Here is a 15,200-nt window from a genome sequence, read left to right as displayed (position 1 = left end):
AAAAAAATCGGAGCTGCGTGTAGCTCATGTCATTCTGCTTTCAATCGTGAATCTCCGGCTGGGAGTAGTGGCGTACTTCTGTAATCCAAGCTTCTGGGAGGCCGTTGTGTGGGAGAGATCTGGAAACAACTACAGATTCGACCGTTCCACGAGCTCAGGAACGGCCGCGATGCCTTCATCGAGCTCTGCAGATCGACAGATGATAGTGTGGAAATTTCGGCAAGCGGTGGCCAAGGGTTAAGAGAAGCCAAACACACTAAACACAAGAAAGTCGGGAAACCGAAGCACACAACTCATAACGAAAAGATTGCGGAATGCAGTGCGAAAGCAAAACTTCGAGAAGACCAACTCTGAAGCCATCGGCGAGCTAGGAATTATTCCGCACAAGAAGCGATCATGTAGGAGGAGCGAGCCGAGGCTGTCGCTCGACCACACAATAAATTTTTGCTTAATCCCAATTTGCAGTACCGGTTCGACACTAGAATACTGCGCCTTGGTTCTTCCAAAAGCGATAGTAATAAGCACGTCGACTGCAGTGTCATTTGGGGTAGTGAGTCAGACATGGAGAGGATATGGGGCGGGTGGAATATGCAACGACAGGGGCATTGCAGGGCGGCCGCCGGCTCGTTGCGCTGTGGCGCACCGGTGCCGGCGGCGGCCTGGCTGGGCTGCTGGTGCCTCCATGTAGAGCTGCCGCGGAGCCCAGGCAAAGTGCCGCTAACGAAGCGATTGCCTTTGGTGACATCTTTTGCAATAACGACTGCGCGAATCGACGGTATCTCGTAAGGAAGGAAAGAGCAGCAGCTGCCGCCGAGCCCAGGCGCCGTGCCGAACACGCAGAAGGTCCCCGGCTCGATTGCGGGCGGAAACCCGTTTTCGTCGCACTCAGCAAGACACTTGCTACGATCTCTACTGTGACCATTTCAATCAACTTCAAACGTTCCATCAGCAGGGTGCACATGGCTCAAATGAAACATGAAACGGTTTCAGAACTGGTTGTCGGATTTTAGCGCTGACTTGGAGGCCTGGAAATGCGCGAAACAGCCACCGCCATGCGATTTGTTACCACACCGTTGTACAAAACGCAAGGGCTCGTCCGGGATTTGAACCCGGGACCTCCTGCGCCCGAAGCAGGAATCATACCCCTAGACCAACGAGCCTATTCGTTCCGAAAACGCACTGCATGTGAATGACGCCACCTTTGATGGTCTCACCATGTAGGGCTGCAGCTCAGCCAGCGTTCTCCCTGTCTGTCGCTGTTGGATTGTTTTCATCGACGTCTTTTACTGCAGGAACTTCACGAATCGGAGGGAGCTCGTAGCCGATGCCCTTGCTAACACAGAAGAAAAACTGTTGCTATTACGAGTCTCCGGGTGGTACATGAAAAGAACCGTCGTTTCCGTGGTGTAGCGGTTATCACGTCTGCTTTACACGCAGAAGGTCCCCGGTTCGATCCCGGGCGGGAACACAACAATTTTAATCCATATTTCGGATTTCATTTCCGAGATGACCTCACGTCCGCGTATGCAGAGACAAGCAATGTTGTATGCTAGACGGATAGGGCGTCATTTTACTGTCAAATACTGTAGCTCTCTTATTGCACCGGTATTTGGTAACTGAGAACGCCCCTAGCTCCATTATGGCTGGCAAAATTTATAATCCGGTTCTTCAGGGCTACTTCAAGTGCGCTTGCTACTGGCTTTCCTGAGCTCACCCTACTCGCCTTGTCACAGCTCTGTTAAAGTGTGATGCTAACTAATAATGAGAAACTCTTAGCCACGCTCAATCTTACATGCCACCCCTTGGTTGTTGCCGTCGCTAGTAAGATGAGGGTAGACTGTCGCACAATTAAGCTGAATCTCCACTCACGGTGCACATATCCCGCAAAGACAACCTTGTTTTCCGTTGCATGCAAAATTACCGTCTGCCTTTTTACCGAATTCCACCTACGTACTTTACTGGTGCCGCATTCTTGTTATATCCACGTGCTATAACAGGCGTCTACTCTTCATTGAGGAGCTGCAACCGGGGCTGAGTTCCACCTACGCTTCAGCACGGTCAAAATGGCAGGGCTCGTCCGGGATTTGAACCCGGGACCTCCTGCACCCAAAGCAGGAATCATACCCCTTTTTTTTTTTTTTTTTTTTTTTTTTTTTTTTTAATTTCTTTTCCCGGTTTAGGAGACCGATGCCTTATCCATTTTTTTTTTTTAACCACTTTTTTTTTCTTTTTTTTACTGTTCTTTGTCTGAAAATTTTTGAATTTTTTTTTGTTCCTTATCCTTTTGTTTTTTTTTCGGTTTGACTAATTTTCCAAATGGTCTTTTTTTTTTTCCTTAATCTCCAATTCCCCACACCTAGACCAACGAGCCACCTGGCTGGAGCAGTCAAGTTAATCCCAAGTAGTGGGCCTCACAGGGAACACAAACTTTCACGCGAATTCGCAAGATAAACGCTTTCTGCAGGCAGCACTCACCACTGTTGAGAAGAATATTAAAGGCAACGAATAAAAAGCGAAATAACTTCATCGAGCACTGCTTATGAACAGCCGGCAGTGCCTCAGTTTCGGTATGTGGTTTCTCAGGGTTAAGAGGAGGCGAATGCACTAAACAAAAGAACATCGGGAAACCAAGCACCAACTCATAACGAAAAGATTGCAAAATATACTGCAAGCAAAATTTCCAGAAGACGGATACTGAAGACGCCGCAGACAAAAGAATTATTCTATGCAGTAACGATTATCTAGGAAGCGTGAATTGCATGTGCTGCTCCACCACACAACTTCTTTTGATACTGTTTTACTTATTCTAAATTTTCATTACCTGATCGTCTCTAAAATACTGTGCGGTTATCACCTGGTTTCCAACAGCGATAGTAGTAAGTAAATCGACTACAAAGTCTTTCAAAGTAGGTCAGACACAAAAAAAAAAAAATCGGAGCTGCGTGTAGCTCATGTCATTCTGCTTTCAATCGTGAATCTCCGGCTGGGAGTAGTGGCGTACTTCTGTAATCCAAGCTTCTGGGAGGCCGTTGTGTGGGAGAGATCTGGAAACAACTACAGATTCGACCGTTCCACGAGCTCAGGAACGGCCGCGATGCCTTCATCGAGCTCTGCAGATCGACAGATGATAGTGTGGAAATTTCGGCAAGCGGTGGCCAAGGGTTAAGAGAAGCCAAACACACTAAACACAAGAAAGTCGGGAAACCGAAGCACACAACTCATAACGAAAAGATTGCGGAATGCAGTGCGAAAGCAAAACTTCGAGAAGACCAACTCTGAAGCCATCGGCGAGCTAGGAATTATTCCGCACAAGAAGCGATCATGTAGGAGGAGCGAGCCGAGGCTGTCGCTCGACCACACAATAAATTTTTGCTTAATCCCAATTTGCAGTACCGGTTCGACACTAGAATACTGCGCCTTGGTTCTTCCAAAAGCGATAGTAATAAGCACGTCGACTGCAGTGTCATTTGGGGTAGTGAGTCAGACATGGAGAGGATATGGGGCGGGTGGAATATGCAACGACAGGGGCATTGCAGGGCGGCCGCCGGCTCGTTGCGCTGTGGCGCACCGGTGCCGGCGGCGGCCTGGCTGGGCTGCTGGTGCCTCCATGTAGAGCTGCCGCGGAGCCCAGGCAAAGTGCCGCTAACGAAGCGATTGCCTTTGGTGACATCTTTTGCAATAACGACTGCGCGAATCGACGGTATCTCGTAAGGAAGGAAAGAGCAGCAGCTGCCGCCGAGCCCAGGCGCCGTGCCGAACACGCAGAAGGTCCCCGGCTCGATTGCGGGCGGAAACCCGTTTTCGTCGCACTCAGCAAGACACTTGCTACGATCTCTACTGTGACCATTTCAATCAACTTCAAACGTTCCATCAGCAGGGTGCACATGGCTCAAATGAAACATGAAACGGTTTCAGAACTGGTTGTCGGATTTTAGCGCTGACTTGGAGGCCTGGAAATGCGCGAAACAGCCACCGCCATGCGATTTGTTACCACACCGTTGTACAAAACGCAAGGGCTCGTCCGGGATTTGAACCCGGGACCTCCCGCGCCCGAAGCAGGAATCATACCCCTAGACCAACGAGCCTATTCGTTCCGAAAACGCACTGCATGTGAATGACGCCACCTTTGATGGTCTCACCATGTAGGGCTGCAGCTCAGCCAGCGTTCTCCCTGTCTGTCGCGGTTGGATTGTTTTCATCGACGTCTTTTACTGCAGGAACTTCACGAATCGGAGGGAGCTCGTAGCCGATGCCCTTGCTAACACAGAAGAAAAACTGTTGCTATTACGAGTCTCCGGGTGGTACATGAAAAGAACCGTCGTTTCCGTGGTGTAGCGGTTATCACGTCTGCTTTACACGCAGAAGGTCCCCGGTTCGATCCCGGGCGGGAACACAACAATTTTAATCCATATTTCGGATTTCATTTCCGAGATGACCTCACGTCCGCGTATGCAGAGACAAGCAATGTTGTATGCTAGACGGATAGGGCGTCATTTTACTGTCAAATACTGTAGCTCTCTTATTGCACCGGTATTTGGTAACTGAGAACGCCCCTAGCTCCATTATGGCTGGCAAAATTTATAATCCGGTTCTTCAGGGCTACTTCAAGTGCGCTTGCTACTGGCTTTCCTGAGCTCACCCTACTCGCCTTGTCACAGCTCTGTTAAAGTGTGATGCTAACTAATAATGAGAAACTCTTAGCCACGCTCAATCTTACATGCCACCCCTTGGTTGTTGCCGTCGCTAGTAAGATGAGGGTAGACTGTCGCACAATTAAGCTGAATCTCCACTCACGGTGCACATATCCCGCAAAGACAACCTTGTTTTCCGTTGCATGCAAAATTACCGTCTGCCTTTCTACCGAATTCCACCTACGTACTTTACTGGTGCCGCATTCTTGTTATATCCACGTGCTATAACAGGCGTCTACTCTTCATTGAGGAGCTGCAACCGGGGCTGAGTTCCACCTACGCTTCAGCACGGTCAAAATGGCAGGGCTCGTCCGGGATTTGAACCCGGGACCTCCTGCACCCAAAGCAGGAATCATACCCCTAGACCAACGAGCCACCTGGCTGGAGCAGTCAAGTTAATCCCAAGTAGTGGGCCTCACAGGGAACACAAACTTTCACGCGAATTCGCAAGATAAACGCTTTCTGCAGGCAGCACTCACCACTGTTGAGAAGAATATTAAAGGCAACGAATAAAAAGCGAAATAACTTCATCGAGCACTGCTTATGAACAGCCGGCAGTGCCTCAGTTTCGGTATGTGGTTTCTCAGGGTTAAGAGGAGGCGAATGCACTAAACAAAAGAACATCGGGAAACCAAGCACCAACTCATAACGAAAAGATTGCAAAATATACTGCAAGCAAAATTTCCAGAAGACGGATACTGAAGACGCCGCAGACAAAAGAATTATTCTATGCAGTAACGATTATCTAGGAAGCGTGAATTGCATGTGCTGCTCCACCACACAACTTCTTTTGATACTGTTTTACTTATTCTAAATTTTCATTACCTGATCGTCTCTAAAATACTGTGCGGTTATCACCTGGTTTCCAACAGCGATAGTAGTAAGTAAATCGACTACAAAGTCTTTCAAAGTAGGTCAGACACAAAAAAAAAAAAAATCGGAGCTGCGTGTAGCTCATGTCATTCTGCTTTCAATCGTGAATCTCCGGCTGGGAGTAGTGGCGTACTTCTGTAATCCAAGCTTCTGGGAGGCCGTTGTGTGGGAGAGATCTGGAAACAACTACAGATTCGACCGTTCCACGAGCTCAGGAACGGCCGCGATGCCTTCATCGAGCTCTGCAGATCGACAGATGATAGTGTGGAAATTTCGGCAAGCGGTGGCTAAGGGTTAAGAGAAGCCAAACACACTAAACACAAGAAAGTCGGGAAACCGAAGCACACAACTCATAACGAAAAGATTGCGGAATGCAGTGCGAAAGCAAAACTTCGAGAAGACCAACTCTGAAGCCATCGGCGAGCTAGGAATTATTCCGCACAAGAAGCGATCATGTAGGAGGAGCGAGCCGAGGCTGTCGCTCGACCACACAATAAATTTTTGCTTAATCCCAATTTGCAGTACCGGTTCGACACTAGAATACTGCGCCTTGGTTCTTCCAAAAGCGATAGTAATAAGCACGTCGACTGCAGTGTCATTTGGGGTAGTGAGTCAGACATGGAGAGGATATGGGGCGGGTGGAATATGCAACGACAGGGGCATTGCAGGGCGGCCGCCGGCTCGTTGCGCTGTGGCGCACCGGTGCCGGCGGCGGCCTGGCTGGGCTGCTGGTGCCTCCATGTAGAGCTGCCGCGGAGCCCAGGCAAAGTGCCGCTAACGAAGCGATTGCCTTTGGTGACATCTTTTGCAATAACGACTGCGCGAATCGACGGTATCTCGTAAGGAAGGAAAGAGCAGCAGCTGCCGCCGAGCCCAGGCGCCGTGCCGAACACGCAGAAGGTCCCCGGCTCGATTGCGGGCGGAAACCCGTTTTCGTCGCACTCAGCAAGACACTTGCTACGATCTCTACTGTGACCATTTCAATCAACTTCAAACGTTCCATCAGCAGGGTGCACATGGCTCAAATGAAACATGAAACGGTTTCAGAACTGGTTGTCGGATTTTAGCGCTGACTTGGAGGCCTGGAAATGCGCGAAACAGCCACCGCCATGCGATTTGTTACCACACCGTTGTACAAAACGCAAGGGCTCGTCCGGGATTTGAACCCGGGACCTCCCGCGCCCGAAGCAGGAATCATACCCCTAGACCAACGAGCCTATTCGTTCCGAAAACGCACTGCATGTGAATGACGCCACCTTTGATGGTCTCACCATGTAGGGCTGCAGCTCAGCCAGCGTTCTCCCTGTCTGTCGCGGTTGGATTGTTTTCATCGACGTCTTTTACTGCAGGAACTTCACGAATCGGAGGGAGCTCGTAGCCGATGCCCTTGCTAACACAGAAGAAAAACTGTTGCTATTACGAGTCTCCGGGTGGTACATGAAAAGAACCGTCGTTTCCGTGGTGTAGCGGTTATCACGTCTGCTTTACACGCAGAAGGTCCCCGGTTCGATCCCGGGCGGGAACGCAACAATTTTAATCCATATTTCGGATTTCATTTCCGAGATGACCTCACGTCCGCGTATGCAGAGACAAGCAATGTTGTATGCTAGACGGATAGGGCGTCATTTTACTGTCAAATACTGTAGCTCTCTTATTGCACCGGTATTTGGTAACTGAGAACGCCCCTAGCTCCATTATGGCTGGCAAAATTTATAATCCGGTTCTTCAGGGCTACTTCAAGTGCGCTTGCTACTGGCTTTCCTGAGCTCACCCTACTCGCCTTGTCACAGCTCTGTTAAAGTGTGATGCTAACTAATAATGAGAAACTCTTAGCCACGCTCAATCTTACATGCCACCCCTTGGTTGTTGCCGTCGCTAGTAAGATGAGGGTAGACTGTCGCACAATTAAGCTGAATCTCCACTCACGGTGCACATATCCCGCAAAGACAACCTTGTTTTCCGTTGCATGCAAAATTACCGTCTGCCTTTCTACCGAATTCCACCTACGTACTTTACTGGTGCCGCATTCTTGTTATATCCACGTGCTATAACAGGCGTCTACTCTTCATTGAGGAGCTGCAACCGGGGCTGAGTTCCACCTACGCTTCAGCACGGTCAAAATGGCAGGGCTCGTCCGGGATTTGAACCCGGGACCTCCTGCACCCAAAGCAGGAATCATACCCCTAGACCAACGAGCCACCTGGCTGGAGCAGTCAAGTTAATCCCAAGTAGTGGGCCTCACAGGGAACACAAACTTTCACGCGAATTCGCAAGATAAACGCTTTCTGCAGGCAGCACTCACCACTGTTGAGAAGAATATTAAAGGCAACGAATAAAAAGCGAAATAACTTCATCGAGCACTGCTTATGAACAGCCGGCAGTGCCTCAGTTTCGGTATGTGGTTTCTCAGGGTTAAGAGGAGGCGAATGCACTAAACAAAAGAACATCGGGAAACCAAGCACCAACTCATAACGAAAAGATTGCAAAATATACTGCAAGCAAAATTTCCAGAAGACGGATACTGAAGACGCCGCAGACAAAAGAATTATTCTATGCAGTAACGATTATCTAGGAAGCGTGAATTGCATGTGCTGCTCCACCACACAACTTCTTTTGATACTGTTTTACTTATTCTAAATTTTCATTACCTGATCGTCTCTAAAATACTGTGCGGTTATCACCTGGTTTCCAACAGCGATAGTAGTAAGTAAATCGACTACAAAGTCTTTCAAAGTAGGTCAGACACAAAAAAAAAAAAAATCGGAGCTGCGTGTAGCTCATGTCATTCTGCTTTCAATCGTGAATCTCCGGCTGGGAGTAGTGGCGTACTTCTGTAATCCAAGCTTCTGGGAGGCCGTTGTGTGGGAGAGATCTGGAAACAACTACAGATTCGACCGTTCCACGAGCTCAGGAACGGCCGCGATGCCTTCATCGAGCTCTGCAGATCGACAGATGATAGTGTGGAAATTTCGGCAAGCGGTGGCTAAGGGTTAAGAGAAGCCAAACACACTAAACACAAGAAAGTCGGGAAACCGAAGCACACAACTCATAACGAAAAGATTGCGGAATGCAGTGCGAAAGCAAAACTTCGAGAAGACCAACTCTGAAGCCATCGGCGAGCTAGGAATTATTCCGCACAAGAAGCGATCATGTAGGAGGAGCGAGCCGAGGCTGTCGCTCGACCACACAATAAATTTTTGCTTAATCCCAATTTGCAGTACCGGTTCGACACTAGAATACTGCGCCTTGGTTCTTCCAAAAGCGATAGTAATAAGCACGTCGACTGCAGTGTCATTTGGGGTAGTGAGTCAGACATGGAGAGGATATGGGGCGGGTGGAATATGCAACGACAGGGGCATTGCAGGGCGGCCGCCGGCTCCTTGCGCTGTGGCGCACCGGTGCCGGCGGCGGCCTGGCTGGGCTGCTGGTGCCTCCATGTAGAGCTGCCGCGGAGCCCAGGCAAAGTGCCGCTAACGAAGCGATTGCCTTTGGTGACATCTTTTGCAATAACGACTGCGCGAATCGACGGTATCTCGTAAGGAAGGAAAGAGCAGCAGCTGCCGCCGAGCCCAGGCGCCGTGCCGAACACGCAGAAGGTCCCCGGCTCGATTGCGGGCGGAAACCCGTTTTCGTCGCACTCAGCAAGACACTTGCTACGATCTCTACTGTGACCATTTAAATCAACTTCAAACGTTCCATCAGCAGGGTGCACATGGCTCAAATGAAACATGAAACGGTTTCAGAACTGGTTGTCGGATTTTAGCGCTGACTTGGAGGCCTGGAAATGCGCGAAACAGCCACCGCCATGCGATTTGTTACCACACCGTTGTACAAAACGCAAGGGCTCGTCCGGGATTTGAACCCGGGACCTCCTGCGCCCGAAGCAGGAATCATACCCCTAGACCAACGAGCCTATTCGTTCCGAAAACGCACTGCATGTGAATGACGCCACCTTTGATGGTCTCACCATGTAGGGCTGCAGCTCAGCCAGCGTTCTCCCTGTCTGTCGCGGTTGGATTGTTTTCATCGACGTCTTTTACTGCAGGAACTTCACGAATCGGAGGGAGCTCGTAGCCGATGCCCTTGCTAACACAGAAGAAAAACTGTTGCTATTACGAGTCTCCGGGTGGTACATGAAAAGAACCGTCGTTTCCGTGGTGTAGCGGTTATCACGTCTGCTTTACACGCAGAAGGTCCCCGGTTCGATCCCGGGCGGGAACACAACAATTTTAATCCATATTTCGGATTTCATTTCCGAGATGACCTCACGTCCGCGTATGCAGAGACAAGCAATGTTGTATGCTAGACGGATAGGGCGTCATTTTACTGTCAAATACTGTAGCTCTCTTATTGCACCGGTATTTGGTAACTGAGAACGCCCCTAGCTCCATTATGGCTGGCAAAATTTATAATCCGGTTCTTCAGGGCTACTTCAAGTGCGCTTGCTACTGGCTTTCCTGAGCTCACCCTACTCGCCTTGTCACAGCTCTGTTAAAGTGTGATGCTAACTAATAATGAGAAACTCTTAGCCACGCTCAATCTTACATGCCACCCCTTGGTTGTTGCCGTCGCTAGTAAGATGAGGGTAGACTGTCGCACAATTAAGCTGAATCTCCACTCACGGTGCACATATCCCGCAAAGACAACCTTGTTTTCCGTTGCATGCAAAATTACCGTCTGCCTTTTTACCGAATTCCACCTACGTACTTTACTGGTGCCGCATTCTTGTTATATCCACGTGCTATAACAGGCGTCTACTCTTCATTGAGGAGCTGCAACCGGGGCTGAGTTCCACCTACGCTTCAGCACGGTCAAAATGGCAGGGCTCGTCCGGGATTTGAACCCGGGACCTCCTGCACCCAAAGCAGGAATCATACCCCTAGACCAACGAGCCACCTGGCTGGAGCAGTCAAGTTAATCCCAAGTAGTGGGCCTCACAGGGAACACAAACTTTCACGCGAATTCGCAAGATAAACGCTTTCTGCAGGCAGCACTCACCACTGTTGAGAAGAATATTAAAGGCAACGAATAAAAAGCGAAATAACTTCATCGAGCACTGCTTATGAACAGCCGGCAGTGCCTCAGTTTCGGTATGTGGTTTCTCAGGGTTAAGAGGAGGCGAATGCACTAAACAAAAGAACATCGGGAAACCAAGCACCAACTCATAACGAAAAGATTGCAAAATATACTGCAAGCAAAATTTCCAGAAGACGGATACTGAAGACGCCGCAGACAAAAGAATTATTCTATGCAGTAACGATTATCTAGGAAGCGTGAATTGCATGTGCTGCTCCACCACACAACTTCTTTTGATACTGTTTTACTTATTCTAAATTTTCATTACCTGATCGTCTCTAAAATACTGTGCGGTTATCACCTGGTTTCCAACAGCGATAGTAGTAAGTAAATCGACTACAAAGTCTTTCAAAGTAGGTCAGACACAAAAAAAAAAAAATCGGAGCTGCGTGTAGCTCATGTCATTCTGCTTTCAATCGTGAATCTCCGGCTGGGAGTAGTGGCGTACTTCTGTAATCCAAGCTTCTGGGAGGCCGTTGTGTGGGAGAGATCTGGAAACAACTACAGATTCGACCGTTCCACGAGCTCAGGAACGGCCGCGATGCCTTCATCGAGCTCTGCAGATCGACAGATGATAGTGTGGAAATTTCGGCAAGCGGTGGCCAAGGGTTAAGAGAAGCCAAACACACTAAACACAAGAAAGTCGGGAAACCGAAGCACACAACTCATAACGAAAAGATTGCGGAATGCAGTGCGAAAGCAAAACTTCGAGAAGACCAACTCTGAAGCCATCGGCGAGCTAGGAATTATTCCGCACAAGAAGCGATCATGTAGGAGGAGCGAGCCGAGGCTGTCGCTCGACCACACAATAAATTTTTGCTTAATCCCAATTTGCAGTACCGGTTCGACACTAGAATACTGCGCCTTGGTTCTTCCAAAAGCGATAGTAATAAGCACGTCGACTGCAGTGTCATTTGGGGTAGTGAGTCAGACATGGAGAGGATATGGGGCGGGTGGAATATGCAACGACAGGGGCATTGCAGGGCGGCCGCCGGCTCCTTGCGCTGTGGCGCACCGGTGCCGGCGGCGGCCTGGCTGGGCTGCTGGTGCCTCCATGTAGAGCTGCCGCGGAGCCCAGGCAAAGTGCCGCTAACGAAGCGATTGCCTTTGGTGACATCTTTTGCAATAACGACTGCGCGAATCGACGGTATCTCGTAAGGAAGGAAAGAGCAGCAGCTGCCGCCGAGCCCAGGCGCCGTGCCGAACACGCAGAAGGTCCCCGGCTCGATTGCGGGCGGAAACCCGTTTTCGTCGCACTCAGCAAGACACTTGCTACGATCTCTACTGTGACCATTTCAATCAACTTCAAACGTTCCATCAGCAGGGTGCACATGGCTCAAATGAAACATGAAACGGTTTCAGAACTGGTTGTCGGATTTTAGCGCTGACTTGGAGGCCTGGAAATGCGCGAAACAGCCACCGCCATGCGATTTGTTACCACACCGTTGTACAAAACGCAAGGGCTCGTCCGGGATTTGAACCCGGGACCTCCTGCGCCCGAAGCAGGAATCATACCCCTAGACCAACGAGCCTATTCGTTCCGAAAACGCACTGCATGTGAATGACGCCACCTTTGATGGTCTCACCATGTAGGGCTGCAGCTCAGCCAGCGTTCTCCCTGTCTGTCGCTGTTGGATTGTTTTCATCGACGTCTTTTACTGCAGGAACTTCACGAATCGGAGGGAGCTCGTAGCCGATGCCCTTGCTAACACAGAAGAAAAACTGTTGCTATTACGAGTCTCCGGGTGGTACATGAAAAGAACCGTCGTTTCCGTGGTGTAGCGGTTATCACGTCTGCTTTACACGCAGAAGGTCCCCGGTTCGATCCCGGGCGGGAACACAACAATTTTAATCCATATTTCGGATTTCATTTCCGAGATGACCTCACGTCCGCGTATGCAGAGACAAGCAATGTTGTATGCTAGACGGATAGGGCGTCATTTTACTGTCAAATACTGTAGCTCTCTTATTGCACCGGTATTTGGTAACTGAGAACGCCCCTAGCTCCATTATGGCTGGCAAAATTTATAATCCGGTTCTTCAGGGCTACTTCAAGTGCGCTTGCTACTGGCTTTCCTGAGCTCACCCTACTCGCCTTGTCACAGCTCTGTTAAAGTGTGATGCTAACTAATAATGAGAAACTCTTAGCCACGCTCAATCTTACATGCCACCCCTTGGTTGTTGCCGTCGCTAGTAAGATGAGGGTAGACTGTCGCACAATTAAGCTGAATCTCCACTCACGGTGCACATATCCCGCAAAGACAACCTTGTTTTCCGTTGCATGCAAAATTACCGTCTGCCTTTTTACCGAATTCCACCTACGTACTTTACTGGTGCCGCATTCTTGTTATATCCACGTGCTATAACAGGCGTCTACTCTTCATTGAGGAGCTGCAACCGGGGCTGAGTTCCACCTACGCTTCAGCACGGTCAAAATGGCAGGGCTCGTCCGGGATTTGAACCCGGGACCTCCTGCACCCAAAGCAGGAATCATACCCCTAGACCAACGAGCCACCTGGCTGGAGCAGTCAAGTTAATCCCAAGTAGTGGGCCTCACAGGGAACACAAACTTTCACGCGAATTCGCAAGATAAACGCTTTCTGCAGGCAGCACTCACCACTGTTGAGAAGAATATTAAAGGCAACGAATAAAAAGCGAAATAACTTCATCGAGCACTGCTTATGAACAGCCGGCAGTGCCTCAGTTTCGGTATGTGGTTTCTCAGGGTTAAGAGGAGGCGAATGCACTAAACAAAAGAACATCGGGAAACCAAGCACCAACTCATAACGAAAAGATTGCAAAATATACTGCAAGCAAAATTTCCAGAAGACGGATACTGAAGACGCCGCAGACAAAAGAATTATTCTATGCAGTAACGATTATCTAGGAAGCGTGAATTGCATGTGCTGCTCCACCACACAACTTCTTTTGATACTGTTTTACTTATTCTAAATTTTCATTACCTGATCGTCTCTAAAATACTGTGCGGTTATCACCTGGTTTCCAACAGCGATAGTAGTAAGTAAATCGACTACAAAGTCTTTCAAAGTAGGTCAGACACAAAAAAAAAAAAATCGGAGCTGCGTGTAGCTCATGTCATTCTGCTTTCAATCGTGAATCTCCGGCTGGGAGTAGTGGCGTACTTCTGTAATCCAAGCTTCTGGGAGGCCGTTGTGTGGGAGAGATCTGGAAACAACTACAGATTCGACCGTTCCACGAGCTCAGGAACGGCCGCGATGCCTTCATCGAACTCTGCAGATCGACAGATGATAGTGTGGAAATTTCGGCAAGCGGTGGCCAAGGGTTAAGAGAAGCCAAACACACTAAACACAAGAAAGTCGGGAAACCGAAGCACACAACTCATAACGAAAAGATTGCGGAATGCAGTGCGAAAGCAAAACTTCGAGAAGACCAACTCTGAAGCCATCGGCGAGCTAGGAATTATTCCGCACAAGAAGCGATCATGTAGGAGGAGCGAGCCGAGGCTGTCGCTCGACCACACAATAAATTTTTGCTTAATCCCAATTTGCAGTACCGGTTCGACACTAGAATACTGCGCCTTGGTTCTTCCAAAAGCGATAGTAATAAGCACGTCGACTGCAGTGTCATTTGGGGTAGTGAGTCAGACATGGAGAGGATATGGGGCGGGTGGAATATGCAACGACAGGGGCATTGCAGGGCGGCCGCCGGCTCCTTGCGCTGTGGCGCACCGGTGCCGGCGGCGGCCTGGCTGGGCTGCTGGTGCCTCCATGTAGAGCTGCCGCGGAGCCCAGGCAAAGTGCCGCTAACGAAGCGATTGCCTTTGGTGACATCTTTTGCAATAACGACTGCGCGAATCGACGGTATCTCGTAAGGAAGGAAAGAGCAGCAGCTGCCGCCGAGCCCAGGCGCCGTGCCGAACACGCAGAAGGTCCCCGGCTCGATTGCGGGCGGAAACCCGTTTTCGTCGCACTCAGCAAGACACTTGCTACGATCTCTACTGTGACCATTTCAATCAACTTCAAACGTTCCATCAGCAGGGTGCACATGGCTCAAATGAAACATGAAACGGTTTCAGAACTGGTTGTCGGATTTTAGCGCTGACTTGGAGGCCTGGAAATGCGCGAAACAGCCACCGCCATGCGATTTGTTACCACACCGTTGTACAAAACGCAAGGGCTCGTCCGGGATTTGAACCCGGGACCTCCCGCGCCCGAAGCAGGAATCATACCCCTAGACCAACGAGCCTATTCGTTCCGAAAACGCACTGCATGTGAATGACGCCACCTTTGATGGTCTCACCATGTAGGGCTGCAGCTCAGCCAGCGTTCTCCCTGTCTGTCGCGGTTGGATTGTTTTCATCGACGTCTTTTACTGCAGGAACTTCACGAATCGGAGGGAGCTCGTAGCCGATGCCCTTGCTAACACAGAAGAAAAACTGTTGCTATTACGAGTCTCCGGGTGGTACATGAAAAGAACCGTCGTTTCCGTGGTGTAGCGGTTATCACGTCTGCTTTACACGCAGAAGGTCCCCGGTTCGATCCCGGGCGGGAACACAACAATTTTAATCCATATTTCGGA

The 15,200-nt window shown here is 49.7% G+C and overlaps 16 non-coding genes across 16 annotated transcripts; 6 read left to right on the top strand and 10 right to left on the bottom strand.

Annotated features, from left to right (window-relative positions):
• Nucleotides 1-1,088: 1,088 nt before the first annotated feature.
• Nucleotides 1,089-1,160, bottom strand: Trnap-cgg. Its single transcript has one exon. It is a non-coding gene; the product is annotated as a tRNA-Pro (tRNA).
• A 235-nt stretch (nucleotides 1,161-1,395) lies between these two features.
• On the top strand, nucleotides 1,396-1,468 carry Trnav-uac. The gene has a single exon. It is a non-coding gene; the product is annotated as a tRNA-Val (tRNA).
• A 2,545-nt stretch (nucleotides 1,469-4,013) lies between these two features.
• On the bottom strand, nucleotides 4,014-4,085 carry Trnap-cgg. Its single transcript has one exon. It is a non-coding gene; the product is annotated as a tRNA-Pro (tRNA).
• A 235-nt stretch (nucleotides 4,086-4,320) lies between these two features.
• Trnav-uac lies at nucleotides 4,321-4,393 on the top strand. The gene has a single exon. It is a non-coding gene; the product is annotated as a tRNA-Val (tRNA).
• Nucleotides 4,394-4,994: 601 nt separating this feature from the next.
• Nucleotides 4,995-5,066, bottom strand: Trnap-ugg. Its single transcript has one exon. It is a non-coding gene; the product is annotated as a tRNA-Pro (tRNA).
• A 1,643-nt stretch (nucleotides 5,067-6,709) lies between these two features.
• Nucleotides 6,710-6,781, bottom strand: Trnap-cgg. Its single transcript has one exon. It is a non-coding gene; the product is annotated as a tRNA-Pro (tRNA).
• A 235-nt stretch (nucleotides 6,782-7,016) lies between these two features.
• Trnav-uac lies at nucleotides 7,017-7,089 on the top strand. Its single transcript has one exon. It is a non-coding gene; the product is annotated as a tRNA-Val (tRNA).
• A 601-nt stretch (nucleotides 7,090-7,690) lies between these two features.
• Nucleotides 7,691-7,762, bottom strand: Trnap-ugg. Its single transcript has one exon. It is a non-coding gene; the product is annotated as a tRNA-Pro (tRNA).
• A 1,643-nt stretch (nucleotides 7,763-9,405) lies between these two features.
• Trnap-cgg lies at nucleotides 9,406-9,477 on the bottom strand. Its single transcript has one exon. It is a non-coding gene; the product is annotated as a tRNA-Pro (tRNA).
• A 235-nt stretch (nucleotides 9,478-9,712) lies between these two features.
• On the top strand, nucleotides 9,713-9,785 carry Trnav-uac. The gene has a single exon. It is a non-coding gene; the product is annotated as a tRNA-Val (tRNA).
• Nucleotides 9,786-10,386: 601 nt separating this feature from the next.
• Nucleotides 10,387-10,458, bottom strand: Trnap-ugg. Its single transcript has one exon. It is a non-coding gene; the product is annotated as a tRNA-Pro (tRNA).
• A 1,642-nt stretch (nucleotides 10,459-12,100) lies between these two features.
• On the bottom strand, nucleotides 12,101-12,172 carry Trnap-cgg. Its single transcript has one exon. It is a non-coding gene; the product is annotated as a tRNA-Pro (tRNA).
• A 235-nt stretch (nucleotides 12,173-12,407) lies between these two features.
• Trnav-uac lies at nucleotides 12,408-12,480 on the top strand. The gene has a single exon. It is a non-coding gene; the product is annotated as a tRNA-Val (tRNA).
• Nucleotides 12,481-13,081: 601 nt separating this feature from the next.
• Nucleotides 13,082-13,153, bottom strand: Trnap-ugg. The gene has a single exon. It is a non-coding gene; the product is annotated as a tRNA-Pro (tRNA).
• Nucleotides 13,154-14,795: 1,642 nt separating this feature from the next.
• Trnap-cgg lies at nucleotides 14,796-14,867 on the bottom strand. Its single transcript has one exon. It is a non-coding gene; the product is annotated as a tRNA-Pro (tRNA).
• A 235-nt stretch (nucleotides 14,868-15,102) lies between these two features.
• On the top strand, nucleotides 15,103-15,175 carry Trnav-uac. The gene has a single exon. It is a non-coding gene; the product is annotated as a tRNA-Val (tRNA).
• Nucleotides 15,176-15,200: the final 25 nt, after the last annotated feature.

This window comes from Schistocerca americana, chromosome 2, assembly GCF_021461395.2.
Source record: "Schistocerca americana isolate TAMUIC-IGC-003095 chromosome 2, iqSchAmer2.1, whole genome shotgun sequence".
In the NCBI taxonomy this organism is placed as follows: domain Eukaryota; kingdom Metazoa; phylum Arthropoda; class Insecta; order Orthoptera; family Acrididae; genus Schistocerca; species Schistocerca americana.
The sequence above is the reverse complement of the archived record's forward strand: the minus strand, read 5'-3'. Positions and strand labels throughout refer to the sequence as shown.